This window comes from Polyodon spathula, chromosome 7 (assembly GCF_017654505.1).
Source record: "Polyodon spathula isolate WHYD16114869_AA chromosome 7, ASM1765450v1, whole genome shotgun sequence".
NCBI classification, from domain to species: domain Eukaryota; kingdom Metazoa; phylum Chordata; class Actinopteri; order Acipenseriformes; family Polyodontidae; genus Polyodon; species Polyodon spathula.
The window spans coordinates 6,823,956-6,841,784 of record NC_054540.1 but is presented as its reverse complement, the minus strand read 5'-3'; the positions used below and the strand labels follow the sequence as shown (position 1 = coordinate 6,841,784).

Genomic DNA, 17,829 nt, shown 5'->3' with positions numbered 1-17,829 from the left:
AGAAATTGTTATGTTTTCAAAACGTAAATCCCAATTGTTGGATTTGTATCTTGGTGTTTTAAAATGTATATTCCAATTGTTGCATTTATACCGATTATTTATTTGTGATTTATAATGACAGCTTTGTTTGCTTTTAAACCAATTAAATTGTTGCAAAAATACTATTCTTTAGTCCATTCATTTTAATTCCGTACATGGTCTTGTTGTACTAGTGCTAAAATATACAGTGCCTGTTTTCTTTATATATTTACATGAAACCGCGCTTAATGTCATTTTAGGAGTGTCAGCACTGTTCTTGCATCCAGAGCGCGTCCGCTGATGAAAACAGTATTCGGTTCAACAGGGATAGTCAGTAGCTTAAAAATAAATGAGCTAAATGTTTAAAAATACTGCTAAAAACAAAACAGAATTCGGTTCAACAGAGTCCTCCGTGTCTGTCTCTGTAGTTTGAAATTTGAATGTGTCGCCCGTTTGCTCTGCAGCGTTCAGATGAAAAGAATTGTGGGATCGAGTCATAGAAGCAAAGGTCAGTGTAGCCAACTCCACAAAGCAGGCAGTCGCTAGAGAAACCACACAAAGCCGCTAGATGTCGCTAGACCATTTACCACGCCTCTTGGAATCGCTTAACCAGAGTAAACACCAATATAAACAATATCAAATGTATGAATGATGGTTGATCATTTTTAAACGTCATATTTATATTTATCTGGATTATCTATAGGGATAATCTACAGAGTTAGTGTGATGTAATTGATTTTATTTTAACATTATACATCACTTACCACTGATTTAATACATTATGTTTGTTTTAATAATTGATGTCGTTCACTTTCGCTAACAAGAGGGCAGCAGTTGTAGTTATTTGCACTACGATTAGCAGGTCACTCGTGATCTCTGGTTCTGTAGCAACTTTTCAAAGCTGCGCTGTGCTGTGCGGGATCTGCACACATTTCTGTGGGTGGAATTGAGTGTTGTCACGCAGCAGCCCTGGAAGAACGTGCATCTCTGCGATTATGTCCAGAACTGTGGAGATCTGTGCAGAACTGCAGAAATCTGCACTATATGAAGAACGTCACCACTGTACCACTTCATGACAAGAGAAGCGTGGTGTATTGAGCTGCCTGTGACTTATGTTGTGATGATACAATGTGGCGACTTCTTTCTCTGAAAATCCCTGTTGTCGGCAGTGAAAGTCGCGAGATTTGTCGCTAGTCGCTTTGACAATGTTTTTGTTGCTAGGGAAACCCAAAAGTCGCTGGATCTAGCGACAAAATCACTAAGTTGGCAACATTGGCAAAGGTATATTTTAGGTTTTAAAACGATAGGTTGCGGATGGACAGGACTGGCGGCCAATCGTGAGCCAGTGCGTTGACTCCTAGGGGGCTGTCGGGATCCCTCACCGAGAACCACAGGGGGCAGTGTGTGGTCTCTCACGAATCGAAGAGATCTACCTGCGCTCTGCCAAACCATTCCCAGATGCGCTCTACCACCTGAGGGTGAAGACGCCATTCTCCTGCAAGAGGACCTCCTCTGGATAGGAGGTCCGCTGCGTAATTGACTCTGCCTGGTAGGTGAACCGCGTGCAGAGAGGTCAAGAACGGCTGTGCCCATAGCAACAGCTCTGCTACCATTCAAAGAAGGTGGGGGGACCATAGGCCTCCCTGGCGGTTGATATACGCCACAACCGTGGTGTTGTCCGACCACACCAACACGTGCTTGTCTAGAAGCACTGACAAGAAGTGCCGGAGGGCAAGGTCCACTGCTCTGAGTTCCAGAGCGTTGATGTGGGCTGACCTCCATGGTCCTGACCACACTCCGCGGGTCCCTGAGCCATTCCAAACTGCTCCCCAACCTTGGTTGGAAGCGTTGGTTATAACCACTTCCCTCCAGAAGATGGGACTCAGGCGAACGCCTTGGTGGATGTTTACTGGAACCTTCCACCAGTGTAGTGCTTCCCAGCAGGTTCAGGATACCGTCAGCCTGCGGCGTTTGTCTCTCCACGGATGTAACGCGAAGGCATTGAACCAGGCCTGTAGAGGTCTCTGGTGTAATAAGCCCAAGGGAAGGGCTTGTGAGGCGGCAGCCATCAGCCCCTGCATGCGCTGACACAGCTCCATGCTGATTGTTTCTCTCAACCTGAACAGGGAGAGACACCGTTCCAGCGAGGCAACTCTTTGTGTCGACAGGGTCGCTTCCATGGATACTTTGTCCAGATGCAACCCCACAAACTCAGTCTGTTGGCTTGGCACGAGGTGGCTCTTCTCTGAATTGACCTTCAGACCCAGCCGCTGAAGATGGTTCGTAACCATCACTGTGTGCTGTGCCAGCTGCTCCTTTGACTGCACGCAGACGAGCCAGTCATCCAGATAGTTCAGAAGTCGGACACCTTGAGCCCGCAAAGGGGCTAAAATGGCTTCCATACATTTTGAAAAGGTTCGAGGAGCTAGAGACAGACCGAATGGGAGGACACAAAACTCGTACACCCTGCTCTGGAATGTGAAACGCAGATACTTCCTGTGACCCGGGCAGATGGGAACGTGAAAGTACGCATCTGTCAGGTCCATGGTGGTAAACCAGTCGCCGTGTCGTACTGACTGGATGATGTGCCTGTGCGTAAGCATCCTGAACGATAACCGCCGTAGGTATCTGTTCAGTACTCGCAGATCTAAAATAGGGTGGAACCCGCCGTCCTTTTTGGGCACTAGGAAGTATTTGGAATAGAACCCCTAGTCGATCAGAGCAGGGTCTACTTGTTGAATGGCACGCTTCCTGAGCAGTGCCTGTATCTCCACATTCAGAGCTGAGGACTGAACCACGTCCTTCACTGCAGTTACGACCACCCCCCTGAAGGGGGGAGGCTTTAACCGGAACTGAAGGGTGTACCTAGTGGAAATGGTCTTGTGCACCCAGATGTCGTTGGTGCACTGTTGCCAGAACTAGAGCTGTGGAACAGTGTAGGGGTGGGCTAATAGCTGCCTGGGTGTCTCAGGGCTGCGTTGGCTGCTCACGCTCACAAGGGGCCTGGCCAGAGCCACGAGGACGTGACCTGCCATCTCCTCTAGGGCGCCATTCTACGTGCCGCGGTTTTGTAACCCCAAGCCGCACTGATAGACCTGCGGGGGAGGTCTTACCACCCCGTGGTTGCGCCTGCTGCTGTAGCGGTGTCTTGCGCCAGGGCTGTCCCTGGGGCCACTTTGGCTGGAACTGTTTGCTTGGCCACATCTTGGCCATTTGCTGCGACACCTCTCGTTTCTTGACGGAGTGTTGTAGCATCTCCTCTACTGCCGGACCAAACATGTGTCCAGGAGTGATTGGAGCGTCCAGCGAGGGGGCCTTGTCAGGCTCCTGCACTCTCGCCTGCAAGAGCCAGAGCTGTCTTCTGGCCACCACCATTGAAGCAATGCTCCTGCCCTGAGCCCGCGCGTTGAGCTGGGGGCTAACCTTACCAGCAGCTGGCTGACCGTGCCTAGCTCGCTTCTGAGGGCTGCAGAAGGGCACTCTGGAAGGTTTCTAATTAGTGCAGCCTGGTAGACTGTCAGTAGACTGGCTACATTAAACAGTCTGACTGCCTCCGTTGCCACAGAATACCCTTTCATTAGGTGTATCTCTGTGGTCCTGCACTGTTTATTAGGACACGCTGGGTCCTTAGTAAGCCCAGACAGTGTCAGCGTTTTCACCAACGAGGCGAACGCAGCATCCACCGGTGGAAAGGACGCTAGGCCAACCTTGCTGGCCCCCTGCATAGTAAAGGCCGAAGCCTTGTGAGATGTGGCAGGAGCAGAGGCCAGAGCCCCACAAGTAGACTGCACCTCTTTAACAAAGTCCGGGAATGCTGGGAGCATCCTGGACTGATGGGACTGGGCCGAAGGCGACTCAAACAGAGATCGCCGTGGAAGCTCTGTCTGGGGCCAATCAATACCCAAGTGGCGGGTTGCTTTGTCAACCACAGACCTCATAGGGTCATCAGTGTCCATCGGCTCGAACTCAGCATCCTGGTCCGAGTGGTGGGAGGCTACCTCATCCTCTACACTATCCCCTTCCAGGATGTCAGAAGCATCTCTGGAGATGGCATCTATATCCCAGTCCTGCTGCGGCTGTATCGGATGGGAAACATCCGATAGAGGTTGTGGGGGGGCCACTGGTTGGCTGGAGACAGGTCCAGTGGGCTGCTCTGGGGCTCGAGGCACTGCAGTAGCCAGAGACATAAGCAGTGACTGCTGTCCCATCATGACCTCCATGAACTGAGTCATCTTGGAGGTTAATTCCGCCACCTCAGACTTGTCAAGGCACCGCCTGTCTCGACGAGGGGAACGAGAGCGTTCCCTATGACGAGGCGACCTGGAGCGCGACCTAAACTCCCGACGAGGGCATGCCCTAGAAGGGGAGGGGCTGCTAGCCCGAGCACATCTGGTGGGGCTGGGCTCGTGGAGAGCTGCAGTCTCCCTGGTGGCGTCGCAGTGGACGACGGCGGGGCTGAGAAGGTGTGGGAAGATCCCGGTGAAGGGGAGTGCCCAGCCACTGACTTCTTGGCCCTTTGTCGAAGGGTGCATGTCTGAAAGACTGCACAGAGACTGCAAAAAGCCCTATCCGCCAGCGCGGATGTGGCGTGCTCCGGCCGAGACATGCCACGCACTCCTCGTGAGGGTCACTGGCAGGCAGCTTAGCCTAGCAGGACGTGCACCTGTGAAAGCCCGACATCTTGTGCGAGCACGGCACTGTAAACATTGACCGAACGCCAAGCGTCGAGTCGAGAACGTAGAACAGCAAGTGGCAGAGCGCTGATGTGTCGAGCGTTTAGCGTCAAGGTGTCGTGCGTCGAGCGCATGGCGTCAAAGTGCCGAGCACGTGGCGTCGAAGCGCTGAGCGTCGAGCACGTGGCGTCGAAGTGCCGAACGTCGAGTGTCGAAGCGCTGAGCGTGTAGCGTCGAGGCGCCGAACGTTGAGCACGTGGCGTCGAAGCGCCGAGCGTCGAGTGTATAGCGTTGATGTCGAGTCCCAAGCGTGGAAGCGCTGCACCGAGCACGGAAACGCTACACCGAGCGCCGGAGCGCTGACACCTCACAGAGCGAGTACCGAGCGTCGAGACGCTAGCACAAGACGCCTAAGCATCAGCTGTCCCGCAGAGCGGAGACGCTGGTGCTGGTACAGTGTCTTATTTGGTGTTAATACCTACCTAGGTGCTAATGGGAGTATGTGCTTGGTGGTCATCTTCTTTTTGGTGAAAAGGTTTTTGTTTTGTTTTTTATTATTCTGGAACGCTGCAGTGAGTGCTTGGTGTACTGTAGAAGGGACTGTAGGGCAAGCCATACAGCTACCACGCGGTGGAGAACACACAGCAGTGGAAGATTCTAGAGGGCTGCAAAGCAGACTCCACACACACACACAGTCTAGCCAGGCAAGACTGACTGCAATATGCGCATGGCAAAAGCCAACGACGCGCGTCCTAAAATATATATAAATCTGAAACAGAAATATATACAACCCAAAAACACACAATATAATAATAATATTTATAGTAATATTATACATAAAAGGAGAAGACGGAGACCACGAGGTTAAACAAAAATGCAATGCCGAAGCAAAGCGTGAAGGATATATATAAAGTAATATATAAAAAATATATAACACAATTATATAATCCAATAACCAATAATAAACATACTGAAATAAACTCAGAGAAGGGGCCAAAACCAGCTTCTCAAGCCTAAGCTTTGTGAGTACAATCAGTACGAGCTCTAGTACCTACCGCTACCGATGCTGAAGACAAAAGAGGAAGAGAGTCTCTGCGCGCTGGCAGCTTGCGCAGAGGCCTATCGGCAGCTTTGCTATAAAGCTCAGCCAATCCCTACTGCCTGAAGGCAATGTCCCATACGTTGATGGTTATTTTCGAATTGAAAGGGAACAGCATTTCCCACAATTTTTTTCAACGTCCCAACCTTGCCTACTGGCTGAGCGCCTCTGAGCAGACAGGGGCGGGAGATTCAAATTTCAAACTACAGATAAACACACGGAGCACTTAGTTTATTTGTTTTTAAGCTACTGATAGTCTCTGTTGAACCCAGTACTGTTTTGATTTTAGCCATATCTTTATTTTTATCGGCAGAGGCGCTCTGGATGCAAATACAGTGTTGACATGTAATTTAGTAAAATTATATTAAGCGAGGTTTCGGATAAATATATAAACAAAAAAGGCACCATAACAAAATTAATTCAGACCTAACTACGTCCAGCATTAATGCATTAAGTCTGCTGTATGTAATACCCGTGCCCCACCTTGTGGAGAGTCCCTTTCAGGTCCCAAACTGGGGGAGAAGGCTGGTGCCGTCCACATCCCAGGGGGAGTCGTGGTGTGGCTGGAGGCCCATGATATGGGGTGAGGCGATCGTAGTGGAGCACAACCTTTTGATTCCGGATGCAAAGTTGCACCCGGTAGACCACCATACCCGCTCGTTGCAGTACAGGACATGGTCCCACCCAGCTCTTTCGCTCCGCTCATCTTTTGCAGGAACCCTTGAAAGGGCTGACGCTCACGGGGTCTGGCGGGTGATGCTGGTGTCTGTCACTGCTCTTTAGCTCCATTCATCTTTTGCAGGAGCCCTTGAAAGGGTTGACGCTTGCTAGGGTCTGGGAGATGGTGCCTGCCGGCTGTCGCTGCTCTTGTGCTCTGTTGTGACCTTGCTCTGGGCTTGCGCCGTCTGCAGGAGCCCTTGAAAGGACTGGCGGTTGCCCGGACTTTGGAGGGGTAGGGGACTGGCTGCGATGGCGGCCACTACTCTGGCTTTCCACCAGTGTTTCAACCCTGGCCGCACAGCTTCCAGGAGCCCTTGAGAGGGCTGGCACGTACCAGGGTTCCTGCGAAGACTGGTGCCTGGTTCATCTAGAGAGAGCGGCGGGCCTGCTCCAAAGGTCACCGTCCCTTTGCCAGATCTTGCCGCCCTCTCGCCTCTTGATGGAAGTTCAGCCCCAGGATGCACTGGTCCTGAATGTCAGCTACCCAGACCTCCTGGTCGAAGGCAGTCTCCCCAGGCGCAGCTGCAGTAGTCTTCCTATGCCCGCTGGGTTTTCATCTCCAGGTCTGTTGCTAAACGAGCCAGGGGCTCCCCTTCCATCCGTGCTCACCTTCGGAACCTGGCTCGCAGCAGCTCTGGTTCCTCTGTACTGCCGAACTGGCGTTGGAGGGTGGCCACCAGGGTAGGGTACTTGCCCATCTCTTCCTCAGCCAGGTTCAGTAGCACTATCTGGGCCTCCCCTCTCAGCGCTGCCATCAGTTGTTGTGCCTTGTTTTCTTTACTCCACTTGCACAGCTTCCCCAGCACAGTTAGCTGCGTGTGGAAGGCCTCCCAGCTTGTGGTGCCATCAAAGCTGGGCAGCTTTGCGCCCCGCTGTCCTGCAGCACTGCCATTGCCATTTGGCTGATTGGCCCATGGTCTTGCTTGATTTCAGACATCTGGCACTGTGCTTTGCAGGACTCAGCTGGGCCCTATGCACTCTGTCGCCGGTAACCACTGTCTCTCAGCACGGCTCTTGAGCTGTTCCGTCATCCGGGCGACCTCCTTGAGTCCCTGGAAGTGCTGCCCATCTCTCCATCTCCTAGCCACTCCTGCTTAATGCTCCTGCTTGATGCTCAATGTTTTGCAGGCAAGCAGAAGAAGGGAGACAACACGTTGATTCAGTTCCAATGCTTTATTTCAGGACGCTGTCTCTCTCAGACCCCCACTCAGAACCCCACTCACCATTGCTCTGACCGCTTCACTGATTTCTGGAACAACCACACATAATTGGTTAAGCGGGTAAAGGAGCTTACACACATCCCATTGGTCCTAGCCGCTTGAATACATATGTGTGTGTGTGTGTGTGTGTGTGTGTGTGTGTGTGTGTGTGTGTGTGTGTGTGTGTGTGTGTGTGTGTGTGTGTGTTTTTTCACAGACTTATTTTTGGATTCCCAGATTTAACTTGTCAGCTAAACATTGACATGCGTAGTGTACAATAATTACATGACTTAAATCCAGAAAAAAGAAAGAAAAAAAAATTCTGATAAAATATATATATTTTTTTTGTTTTGTTTAATTTTCTTTGTTTTGTTTTTAGACTTGACGCCCCATATAACACAAGTTTCTAATGATCAGATATAATCTCTGTGATTTTCTGACCAGTAGATCTTACTGCTTATATTAACTATGCTACCCACATCCAGTATCAGCATCTTTAATTTTTCATAACGTAATCACGCGGTTTTGTCGGTGCTAGTTCCAATCTCCTTCAGGGGTTTCACGTTTCTTGAAATGACTGACAGTGCTAAATACTATAGGCTATCTCATACAGAACAGAATATTGAATGACAAGGCAGACGACAAAACCGTCTACATGCGAGCCTGCTTTGTGTTGTTTTACATTCTAACATAGTGCAGTAAAGGTGTGGTAAAATATTAATAAAACACAACAACAGGCTTATGTTTATGTAACATTGACAGCAACGTCACATTGTTAAAATATTGACTGAATTCGTTTATATTTTAAAGAATGCAGGTGTATGTCAACAACAACAACAACGACGACAAAAACACCTAATTACATCTCGTGAATAAAATACACACGTGGATTCAAGCCTGCAGCTTTCAAAGATGACAAACAAATGGTGATGTTTTTTGTATTTGTTTGTTTGTTTTGCTAATGTTTCAGGTTCAATTAAAAATTGTATCCCTGCATGCACGGAGCGCATTATTGTAAAGCACCAGGCATTTTAGAAGAAAAAAAAAAAAGATGTATGGGATATATTAAAGTGGAATTACAGCTGTCTTTGCTTCCACCACCCATTGCGCAATGCCTGCTGGATGAAATGCGTGAAAATTGAACACGCACAGGGACGCCCTCGCAGTCCAACCCCCTTTTACTTGTTATTATAGAGAGAAAAAATAAGATTGCTTGACAGTTAGGGAGAGACATTTTCAAAGGGTTCCCTGGCAGCTATTTTGACGTCAGGAATGATCATTACTTTCTCATCCGGGTCTCCACTCGCCGCTTGACGTGTTATTCAATTTATAAAGACCTGGGTGTCTGTGCTGGTCTTTTTTTTTTTTTCAATTAATAATAGTTGTTAATATAATTTCGAGTGGAGTTCTGGATTATTTCCAGTTTAATCTGGTGCTGATCTCTTTATCAGAAGAAAGCGCGTGTGCATTAGAAGGAAAGTGCTGATCTAACTGCACAGTTGTGTGTTTCTGATGAATATTTAATGTATTTGGAATGGAGATAGCGCTGGTAACTTTTGAAAGCCGTGGTTCTACTGCCATTGTGAGCGCAGGCAATGCAGGTGGAGGTTGCGCGAGCTTTCTGAATCCCCCCCCCCCACTCCCCCCAAGCACCTTTGGCACAATACCAGCTGAACGATGTCTACGGCAAAGAGATGAACTCTTGGAAAGTGAACAACATGAATAATACTTATAGCAGCAGCGAGAATGCCATAGAAGCTCTGTTGAGGGCGGATCACAGCCCTCATCTTTTAGATGAAGACACTTTGGATATGGACGGTGAGAACAGCGAACGGGTATTAATTAACATTGCTGGACTCAGGTTCGAGACTCAACTGGGAACCCTGAACCAGTTCCCATACACTTTGCTCGGCGACCCCCATAAAAGGTTAAAGTACTTTGACCCCCTCAGAAACGAGTACTTTTTCGACCGGAATCGGCCCAGTTTTGATGGAGTACTTTATTTTTATCAATCAGGTGGGAAAATAAGGAGACCTGTGAACGTCTCCATAGATATATTTGCGGATGAGATCCGTTTTTACGAGTTGGGGGAAGAAGCAATGGAGAAGTTCAGGGAGGACGAAGGATTTATTAAGGAGGAAGAGAGACCAATGCCTACAAAAAGTAACTTCCAGAAACAGCTATGGCTCATCTTCGAGTACCCGGAGAGCTCCAGTCCAGCACGGGGGATCGCCATTGTATCTGTTCTGGTGATCGTCATATCCATTGTAACCTTTTGTATGGAAACGCTGCCAGAGTTTCGAGATGAGAGAGAGCTACCGCTGTCTGTCAGTGGAACTAATATTACTCAGGCTCCGCCACCGAGTAGCACATCAGACCCTTTCTTTATAGTTGAGACTACCTGTGTGATTTGGTTCACGTTTGAGCTTACTGTAAGATTTTTTGCCTGCCCCAGTAAATCGGCGTTTTCTAAAAACATGATGAACGTAATAGATATTATAGCTATCATCCCCTATTTTATCACCCTGACCACAGAACTAGCAGAGCAACAAGAAAACAACGGGCAACAGACGCTGTCACTGTCCATCCTAAGAGTAATTCGCCTGGTCAGAGTGTTTAGGATCTTTAAGCTATCAAGACACTCCAAAGGGCTACAGATTCTGGGTCAGACACTGAAAGCCAGTATGAGGGAGCTTGGTCTTTTAATCTTTTTTCTGTTTATCGGCGTCATTCTGTTCTCCAGCGGTGTTTACTTTGCAGAGGCAGATGAGCCCGAGTCCTTCTTCTCCAGCATCCCTGATGCGTTCTGGTGGGCTGTGGTAACCATGACGACCGTAGGGTATGGAGATATGCGACCCATTACTGTCGGAGGGAAAATTGTAGGCTCCCTGTGTGCTATTGCCGGCGTGTTGACCATTGCATTGCCAGTACCTGTCATTGTGTCCAACTTCAATTACTTCTATCACAGAGAGACTGACCAGGAAGAGCACACCTCTCTTAAGGAAGAGCCAAATAGTGATGAGGAAAACCCTTGCAGTGACTTGAACAGGAGCCCCAGCAACGAATCTCTTAACAAGTCTGATGGGGTCAACAATGGACGGTCAATGGAAAAAGCAAACTTCAAAGCAAATAGCAACATGGACTTTAAAAGGTCTCTTTATGCGCTTTGCTTAGACACAAGTAGAGCGACAGAACTGTAAATCAAAGTGTGTGTTCGGTTAGGTAGATATCAATTCTAATATAGACAGTGTTTGCTGTTGAGAGCTTTCTTTTGTGTCACTTGATGTCAAAAAAGCCCATATAAACTTCATTTAGGCCTATGCGTCCATAAATATATATATATATATATATATATATATAGATATATATATATATATATAATATATATATATATATATAATAGATATAACGCGTCACTCTAGATCGATCAACATATTTATTACCATACATGTCGTTTGTATACTTTTTAATATAAACTACTTACATATTTGTAATGTATTACGTTTACAGTACAGATAATCGAAAATATTCAATACTGTTACAATACTGGGGTTTGTGACGTTGAGTACAATATGTGGTGATATAAAAAAAAAAAAAAAAAAAAAAACAGTATTTTGAAATTAACTTTATATTTTGTAACAGATGGGGGAAAAAAACAAAACAATTTAGGACTATATTTTAGATGCCCATGGTTTGATTTTGAAAGAAACACAGGTTCATTGTTTCATTCTTTTTAAACAAATCCCGACTATAAACTGGGCCAGGAATACATAGCACGCGTATAAAACAGAAGGCTTTAATTTTGAACAAGGAATTTTTTTTTTATGTTTAATGTGTGGAATTTGGTGCTGTGAGGTTAAACCAGTGAACACCATCCATTGTTTCTTAATCCTTTCTTTATATTTATATTTGCGCCTTAATTTTATTATTGAATATTAGGAACACAAATATCTATTTATTTGTGAATATCTCGTCACCTATTAGAACTACCGCGGGTCCAAAAGGCTAGTGTTGCTATTCTCTTTTGACATCCATTCATATCCAAAGAAGCCGCTACATGCAGCTACTTGGTTTCTACAGATTCTGTATATTTAACAGTGTACTCAACGTTGTGTTTATTTTAAAGAGTTTTCGAGAAGAACCATAACAGATCGTGTCGTTTTTATGTTGCAGTATTTTTAATTAATTTTTCTATCACCCACATTGACTGTATCGATCTGTGGCAGAAAAGTGTAACACGTGTTTCAGGAACATTCAAAACTCGAATGGATTTTTTCTTTGTGTTAGCAAACCGATATTCTGAACAATGTAAAGAAACGCATCATGCAACAGTTAACGTTAGAAAAACACCCAGCAGCAGATGCATATATGTTTTAAATACAAATTACTTTTCTGTCAGATTCACCGGGTCTGAGTTGTATCCTTTTAATGGCAATGACATAGGAACCTCCTGAGGCAGTTATCAGTAACATCTCCCAGTGTTTTCAATGAGAAATCTATTGACAATTGACAGCGTTAAAGAACAGAGGGAATCTGCCTTAATTCCTAGAAGATAACCAACGAAAGCATTTGCAGACCAGGAGCTCAGTTCATGGAGTAAAATAAGGAAGCGAAACCCGCGAGAAGAGCCCCAGTGCCTACTGGCAAAGACGAAAGGTCAGTGTCTGTATAAGTACCCAACTGCGTTTTTATTTACCAGCATTTACCGTGCACAGGAGTTCGCCTATACCGTAAATTAAACTGTTCACAACATAACACGTCCTATATAGGTATACCGATTACACTCATATTGATCAAATAAAACACAAACACAGAACTGTCTAACATTTTGGGGAAAGTGATAGTAATGACCAGGGAGTTCCTAAATAGTTCAATTTTATTTTCTAAAACTGAGATACTAAAAAATTAGTAATGAAAATTGAAACATTAAAGAGGAATATGTGGGTTCAATCGATTCTGCGTCTGTATTTTGCATACATTATAAATATGTCGCACATATAAACACAACACTGTACAATTTGACTGTATTTGCTTCTACCTAATACTTCCGAATACCCTCGTCTGTTAAATGCTATTAATAGCCCTGCACGTGATGCTTTGCCTCTAAGACAGAGGAGACATATTGTGAAGCTCTTATATAGCTCAAAAGCAATGTATATATTGGGCATACTGGAAGCAGTTGTCAAAAGAGAAATGGTTATTACATTGTTACAGCCTTTGAGCTTAACTCAATTCCTTGACCACCCTGAGTTGTATAGTATTGTGTTTTTGAATAAAGTGCGGTTCTATTTTAATTCTGAAAATATTATTGTTTAACTCTATCGTTTCCAGCTTGGCGCTGTTCTTTCAGAACCACGCATTACCTGGCACTGCGGCGAAGAGCAAGTGTATCAAACTTGTAAAAGTCATTTGATTACAATATGTTGTTGATATAGGGCAGTTAAGAGACTGAGATGCATTCGTCTATGCTGGCACATAACCTACATATGCATGGAAGACTGAGAATTATATTATTTGTTGTGGGTAAAACACCTAAAACTGTTTAATCAAAGCTTTTTGGATGTTGCCATTTTTTATGACACAACGTGAAAGGGTAGCAGCGTTTAGGGCATGTTCAAAACGTATATACCGGTGGTATTTTAAGGAACATAGTTGTTGAGGACACTAAGATTGAAAAAGAGAAAACTACCACAAAAGTATTCAATCGTTTTAATTCGTTCATGCAATGGTAACACCGTGTAACAATTTTTTTTTTTTTTGGTTCCTGGGTAGTAAGAGTTATTTCCTAATTGCTTATGCCTCAAAAGTATAGAAAATGGCTATTATTCCCCACAAACTTTGCTTTTGTGACCAGAACAGTGATATTTTGAAATTTACCTATTTTCCAGAACATTCCAGATAGATTCAGTGCTGAGTAAACTTGGAGTAACTTCTAGAACTTTCCAGTAATATAAATAGTAGTATAAATACAGGGGCCTTAAGCCCACCAGTTCAGTTTAGTTCCAGCTGCCTAAGTGGATACATATCTGCATTTTTCTGAGATGGCATCAAGAGGCTGCAATGGTGGCATTCCTGATGGGTCTCCAAGGCGGTTTTACCAAGTTTCCCTGCTATCTTTGCCTTTGGGACAGCAGGGACACCAAGGCGCACTACCACAGGCGAGACTGGCCACAGCGGACCGAGTTCTCTGATAAGGAGTCGGCAACCTTCAAGTACCTTCAAGACTTCTTCCCTAAGCTGTCTGAGGCAAAGGTCAAAGCCGGTGTCTTCGTCGGACCACAGATAAAGAAGATCCTGGAGTGCAATGAATTCCTCTGGAAGCTCACTAGTAAGGAGAAAGTGGCTTGGAACAGCTTTGTCGCAGTGGTTTGGGGCTTCCTGGGCAATCACAAGGCCGAAAACTATGTGGAGCTGGTTGAGACTCTGGTGAAGAACTACGGCACAATGGGCTGTAGGATGTCCCTCAAAGTGTATATCCTTGATGCTCATCTTGATAAATTCAAGGAGAACATGGGAGCGTACTCGGAGGAGCAAGGCGAGCGCTTCCACCAGGATATACTGGACTTTGAATGCCGCTACCAAGGACAGTATAACAAGAACATGATGGGAGACTACATTTGGGGGCTGATTTGTGAAAGTGATTTACAGTATAATCATAAATCTCGAAAAACTACTCACTTCTAAATCTTTTGTAGTCATTTTTGTATTACTTTAGTATAAATACATGTTAGTTTGGATTCATATGTTGTTTTTTTTTACTTTATGTGAATGAAAAGACACAAAAGCGCCCGTTTTCTCATTGGAAATAGGTAAATTTCAAAATGTCACTGTCCTGGTCACAAAAGCAAAGTCTCTGGGGAATAATAGCCATTTTCTACACTTTTGAGGCATAAGCAATTAGGAAATAACACTTACTACCCAGGAACAAAAATTGTGTTACATAGTGTAATCATTTCTGAGCATTAACAGTTTTCTATAGGAGTAAATATGGAGCTCAGCGGTGTATATATAAAGTTGCTGTAGTAATTGAGGGGTGGTATTTATTATGTGTTTCCTTACAAAGAATCCCATAATATTAAGGTCATATTAACAACTAGGAGCACATTTACTACAGCATGGCATTAACACAGTTCTGCTGCCAGCTGGCATGTTGCAGTTTATAATTATCTCTTTGATCTGTATCGTTGCTTTAGTTAAATTGCATTGTAAAGAGCAATAGATACAACCAGATAATGTAGTCATTGGTTGGTTTTGTGCTCAAAGGGACAAATAATAATAATAATAATAATAATAATAATTAATTATTATTATTATTATTATTATTATTATTATTATTATTATTATTATTATTATTATTATATTCGTGCACAGTACAAGATTACCTATGATTTAACAACAAACATCTCAGAATAAGTGGCCCTTGAGTTTTAGTTTTATCTTGCAAGGTATATTTGTAACAGTTTAATCATATTTAGGTGCTAAATATACACACGTGTGTGCATGCATGTGCTGTGTGTGTGTAGAATATATGTTAAAAGCTAACCCCCAGTCAGACTGAGTGAGTCAATCTGACAAGACAGGGTCCTTTCTCTGTTCTCAACAATTTCTTACTCACAGCAGCTTAATCATGTTCCATCACTCTTAACTCGTGTCACATCGAATTTAGACACGCAAGGTAACAGCCGCAGAAAGCTCAAGAATTAATCACTTTCAAGCAACGTGTTATATAAACAACCGAATTTCGAGAAAGTGTCGTTGGATTGAAAAAAAAAAAAACCACTTCACCTTAGCTTTAAATACATAAATAAATACATAAATACACAAATAAATACATAAATAAGCTAGTTAAATAGTCTTTAGTTCTTGGCTTACCTGTAAGAAGGCTTGGCATTTAGGGCTGTGATTAAAAGATTAATTTCTGAATGCACAGGTTTAAATGATTGACGAGACGTGTACCCAGTGAAAGATAAGAACATAAGAACATAAGAAAGTTTACAAACGAGAGGAGGCCGTTTTTGCCCATCTTGCTCGTTGGGTTGTTAGTAACTTATTGATCCCAGAATCTCATAAAGCAGCTTCTTGAAGGATCCCGGGGTGTCAGCTTCAACACCATTACTGGGGAGTTGGTTCCAGATTCCCACGATTCTCTTTGTAAAAAAGTGCCTCCAATTGTTCTGAATGCCTCTTTATCTAATCTCCACCTTTGACCCTGGTCCTTGTTTCTTTTTTGTCAATACTGTGACTAGCGGTGGTCTCACTGTTCTTCTTTTACTTTCAGTGTGTACAGATGGACAGACTTACTACAGACTCTAGTACAGTCCCTATCGACTGAGACCCGTGTCAACACAAATAATTCCCTTTACTCGTGCTGTATCTTGCTCCCTTCACCTCTAACCAGCTGCTCTCCCTTTTCCCTGCCGCAGGCCCACCAATCCCTGTAGTCCACCAGCCTGCGTACCAACCTGACCTGATATAACGCAACCTAACCTCGACTACGAGGAGGTCTGACTGGTCAACTATGTACAAATCCCACCCCCCATTGGCGTGGACAATACACAAACCATGAACAAGACACACAACACACAAAAGTCCATTCAATTAGGCCAGGTCGCTACACTGCCCTCCCGCCCCAGTACCTTGCCCCTGAGGGAGTGGAAAGCCCCAGAAGCGACTTGGTCTCCGACGGAGTCTCCAAGGCTGGGCAGGAGTCTTACTGGGCAAAATGGAGGGTTGGACAGGGGTGGTTAACTGGGGCCCCGGCAGGGGGTCTGAGAATGGAAACGGGGTAGGGACATGGGCGAGGGGTGCAGGAGTTGAAGAGGGAGATGATGAGACCAGGGCAGGGACAGGGTGTGGAGGTAGAAGAGGGAGGGGAGGGTATCTGGGCAGAGGAGGCCCTTCTCAGATAGGGGGCCATCCAGTCATGGTGGAGAACAACATGGCAGCCCTGGGGTGCATGATGATGTGGAAGACCACCTCACCAACCCACTCCACCACCTTGCAGGGACCCACACACTTGGGGGGTAAATGTCTGGGTTGTGGCCTGGTGTCCTGGTCAGCGTGCCTTCCTCCAGCACTTCATCTACAACCTTTGCTTGCTTCAAGGCCAGTTCCAACGAAGTGGGTGCACTCAGCCGCACATGTTAGCACAGGGACTTGGGGGTCAGGCCCCGGAGGAATGCTTCAGTCGCCAGATCCTCTTGGGCCTCAGCTGTGAAGGTGGGGTAGCCCTTCTGGGTGAGATAGCGCACCTCCACAGCAAGCACAGCCAGCTTCTCCCCGGGTTGTCGGCTGCAGGACGCTCGGCGCTGGTGCAAGTTGACCGCAGGCTCTGCGCTCCCAAATCGGCGAACCAGTGCTGTGAGAACGGCCTGGCTGTCTGCGAGTTTGGCCTCATTCAGGTCCAGCAAGGCCAGTAGTGCCTCTCTTTCCAGGGCCATTGTCAGCCGCACGGCTCTCTCCTGCTGGCTCCAACCAATTGCCTGGGCTACAATTTGGAACCTAGCCCGGTAGGCCTCCCAGTTGGACTGTCCATCATACCACCCGGTCTTCACCTCCACACTGCAGTCTGTCGCCCCCCTCTGTACCCTGGCCTGCTCTGGGTCTTCCCACTCAAAAACAGTCTTTCTGCTGCTGGCAGAGCAGCGGCCATGTTGGGTCCTATGTAAGCTCAATTCGTCTAAGCATGCTATCACAGTCTCATATGCAACTGTTTGTTTGCACAAAGCCTGCTCTATTTCTTCAAACTCCTCTGCAGTTAAACATCTTGTTAACTGCAATAGTTTCATCTCGCCATTCCAGTTATTTTACCGGGCTTTCTGTTCAAAATCCTTCTTAACGCTCTCCCAGTTTCGCTCACCTATCTCCCGCAGTGCTCCAGAGGCCATCTTGTTTACATCCTCTTCAAAATGTCCGCATTTCCGCTCTATGCCCTCCGGCTTCTCTTCCGGCGTAACCCACATGCTGTTGCAGAGTGGCCATTTTGCTTCTCGCCCCATGCTTTCCCGCTATCGCCTCACTGACCTCGTTTCCTCATTGCCACAGCTCCTCCAGCGCCATGCTCATGCTCTCGCCTCCCCTCTGTGTCTGGGCACCGCTTCAAAGTGCTCCGCTGCCTGTT

The 17,829-nt window shown here is 45.9% G+C and overlaps 1 long non-coding RNA gene and 1 pseudogene across 2 annotated transcripts in view; both read left to right on the top strand.

Moving 5' to 3' along the window:
- The window catches only part of LOC121318067, a 72,290-nt gene that overhangs the window by 21,972 nt on the left and 32,489 nt on the right, over positions 1-17,829 (top strand). Inside the window, exon 1 of one of the 2 annotated variants that reach the window (XR_005950573.1) lies at positions 11,185-12,365. The exons of the other annotated variant lie outside the window; for it this stretch is intronic. This is a non-coding gene — a long non-coding RNA (uncharacterized LOC121318067). Of the gene's footprint in view, positions 1-11,184; positions 12,366-17,829 lie in introns of those variants that run through there. 2 annotated transcript variants of the gene reach the window in all.
- Positions 9,158-11,020, top strand: LOC121318066 (annotated as a pseudogene).